Source organism: Octopus bimaculoides, chromosome 1 (assembly GCF_001194135.2).
Source record: "Octopus bimaculoides isolate UCB-OBI-ISO-001 chromosome 1, ASM119413v2, whole genome shotgun sequence".
Lineage (NCBI taxonomy): Eukaryota > Metazoa > Mollusca > Cephalopoda > Octopoda > Octopodidae > Octopus > Octopus bimaculoides.
Genome location: NC_068981.1, coordinates 132,212,919 through 132,216,480, shown reverse-complemented (window position 1 = coordinate 132,216,480; position 3,562 = coordinate 132,212,919). Strand labels below are relative to the sequence as shown.

Sequence of the window (3,562 nt, the reverse complement as noted above, 5' to 3'; positions counted from 1 at the left end):
TTTTTGTCTGTGTTTGTCCCCCACCACTGCTTGACAATCAGTTTTATCATCTCTACAGCTATGTAACTTAGTGGAGGCGCAATGGCCCAGTGGTTAGGGCAGCGGACTCGCGGTCATAGGATCGCGGTTTTGATTCCCAGACCAAGCGTTGTGAGTGTTTATTGAGCGAAAACACCTAAAGTTCTACAAGACTCCAGCAGGGGATGGTGGCGAACCCTGCTGTACTCTTTCACCATAACTTTCTCTCACTCTTACTTCTGTTGTACCTGTATTTCAAAGGGTCAGCCTTGTCACACTCTGTGTCATGCAGAATATCCCCCGAGAACTACATTAAGAGTACACGTGTCTGTGGAGTGCTCAGCCACTTGCACGTTAATTTCACGAGCAGGCTTTTCCGTTGATCGGATCAACTGGAACCCTCGACATCGTAAGCGACGGAGTGCCACCAACAACAACTATGTAACTTAGTAGTTCGGTAACAGAGACCAATAGAATAAGTACCAGACTTAAAAAAGAAAACATGTACTGGGGTCAATTAGTTCAACAAAATTCCTCAAGGCAGTGTTGCAGCATGGCTGCTGTCTAATGACTGTAACATGATAAAAGAAAAAGATATTTTTATAATTAAAAATTATTGGTGAGCTGGCACAATCATTAGCATGCCAGGCAAAATGCTTAGCAGTATTTCATCTGTCTTTATGTTCTGGGTTCAAATGCTGCTGAGGTTGACTTTGTCTTGGGGTTGCTAAATAAAGTGCCAGTCAAGTACTGGGGTCAATGTGACCGACTTTCTCCTCTCCCAATATTTCAGGCCTTGTGCCTATAAGTAGAAAGGATTACTAGGAATTATTCTTTTATTCTTTTACTTATTTCAGTCATTTGACTGTGGTCATGGTGGAGCACCACCTTTAGTCAAACAAATCAACCTCAGGACTTATTCTTTGTAAGTCTAGTACTTATTCTGTCAATCACTTTTGCCAAACCACTAAGTTATGGGAATGTCAACACACCAACATCGGTTGTCAAGTGATGGAAGTGGAACAAACACAGACACACAAATATACACACACACACACATAAATATATATATATGAATGACGGGCTTCTTTCAGTTTCCATCTACCAAATCCACTCAAAAGGCTTTGGTTGGCCCAAAGCTATAGTAGAGGATACTTGCTCAAGGTACCACACAGTGGGACTGAACCCGGAACCCTGTGGTTGGGAAGCAAGCTTCTTACCACACAGCCATGCCTGCACTTCTATAAAAAATTGTTAAAATGTTTTGTGTTTTATAGAAGTATAACCAATTAATTGCACATAAATTTTAACTACAAAATCTTACATGAACTCTACCCCAACCCAAGAATCATATGAACCCTGGTTGAGAACCACTGGTGTATATAATGAAGAAAAAACGTTGATAAATGATAGACAAAATAGGTAGAAGGGAAAAGTAGGTGACAACTGTAGAAATTGGGTAGAGTTGAAAGGTCTGGAGATGAGATGGCTGGTAGTGCAGAAAAAGGTGGAGGTGAAGAGCAGCAGGAGAAGTAATGATAATATTAAAATAGGCAGGGGACGAATGAGAGAGGAAGGGAGAAGAGGGAGAGATGTCAGGTGGTTGGGTAAGTTGTATGAGTGTGGGTGGGGGAAGGTATAGAGGGAAGGATCTATGATTGTAGGGAGATAATTTGGTGTCTCAGGAGTGTGACCAATGTAAAATGGTTAGGAGTGTGACTATGTAAGATGTGGTTGGCATTGAGGACAGAAGGGCATCCAACCATAGAAACCATGCTTAAGCAGACATTAGAACACAATGTAGTCATCAGACCCATTGGATCCTGTGAAACTGTCAAGCTCATTCCAGTATAAAACATGGACATTAAATGATGGTGATGATGGTGATGATTTTATACACACACACACACACACACACACACACACACACACACACACACACAAACACACACACACACATACATGTGTATGTGTATCATCATCATCATCGTTGTTTGATGCCTACTTTTCTACGCTCGCATGGGTCAGAAGGAATTTGTTGAGGTAAATCTCCTGCTGGCTGCCCTTCCAGTCACCAACCCTCACTTGTTTACAAGCAAGGTAATATATCCCCATGGATGAGTCAAATATTAATGTAAATAAAAATTGCATTACTTTCTTAATCCCTATCATATATATACTCATATATGCATATATTGGGTCATCCCATAAATAGTGCAGGTTTTTTAAACTTCTTTTACTTTACATTATATAGAACTGTATTCTTTTACTTTGCAAATTAAGATAAACAAAGTTCTTTCTTAATCTAAAATATACTCTCCTTCATTTTCTACAATGTTCTTCCATCTATCTGGTAGACTTGTAAGGCTTCTCTTCCAAAATTCGCTTGTCTATGACAAAAAATATTCCTCCAGTACTGTTCTGACCTCATCTAGAAAATTCAGATTTTTTTTGTCCAAATGATTTTGAAGACTGCGGAATAAACGATAATCGGCAGAATAAATGATAATCTGGTGAATATGTGGGGTGGGGCATCTATTTCAAACTGCTCGAGCCTTTGGAATGTCATCCTCACTGTATGTGGCCAAGCATAATCCTGATGAAAGAAAACCTTTTGTCTTGAAACCAAAGATGGTAATTTTTCTTCTAGCGCTCGCAGTAGATCTCCTCTGTTATTATTTGGTTTGGGTTTAAAAGTCCAAAGTGGATTAAACTTTTCACATCCCACCAAACAAATAACAACACCTTACATGGGTGAAAACCTTCTTTAGCCTGGGGTACTGGTGTTTCTCCTTTCCCTACCTACTGTCTTTGGTGCTTGACATTTTTATAGCAAACCCATTTCTTGTCACCAGTCACTATTTGGTCCAAAAAAGGTTCATTCATGAGACATGACAGCAAAGAAAAGCACACATTCTCTCTCTGCATACGATTAGACTTGGAGAGTTAGTGAGGAACCCAATGACCCAATTTGCTGACTTTTCCAATGGCATGCAGATGTTGAGGAATGGTTGAATGCCCAAATCCAAGCTTCTCTACTAGTTCCTCAACAGTTACGATGGGGTTTTGTTCCACCAAGGTTTGCAGGATGTCCCCATCAAGCTCTACAGATCCTTCAGGATGAGGCTCATCTTCTAGGCTGTAGTTTCTGGCTTGGTAAAATCTGGAACCTCTGTTGACACTGGATTACGCTTATTGTCTGATCCTTGTATACTGCATTAGTATTCCTTGCACTTTTCGTTGTGTTGTTGCCTTTATTGAACTCATAAAGCAAAATATGTCAAATATGCTCCTTTGTCACTTCCATTATAGCTTTGAAAACTAACTGTTAAAATCGAACTGCACTTTTTGAAACTTGCACTAAGAATAAGAAAAAGGTAAAATTATTACCTGCTTTAATAGCAAGTTGATGGAGGTAGTTTATCCTGTCCCCATTCAACTTTTAGTTCATGCAAATGAAAAAAACCGCATTATTTATGGGATGATCCAATATATATATATATATATATATATACATACATATACATACATATACATACATACA

General features: G+C 39.3%; 1 protein-coding gene across 1 annotated transcript in view; it reads right to left on the bottom strand.

Annotated features, from left to right (window-relative positions):
• The window catches only part of LOC106881505 (uncharacterized), a 59,889-nt gene that overhangs the window by 25,364 nt on the left and 30,963 nt on the right, over window positions 1-3,562 (bottom strand). The window lies entirely within an intron of this gene.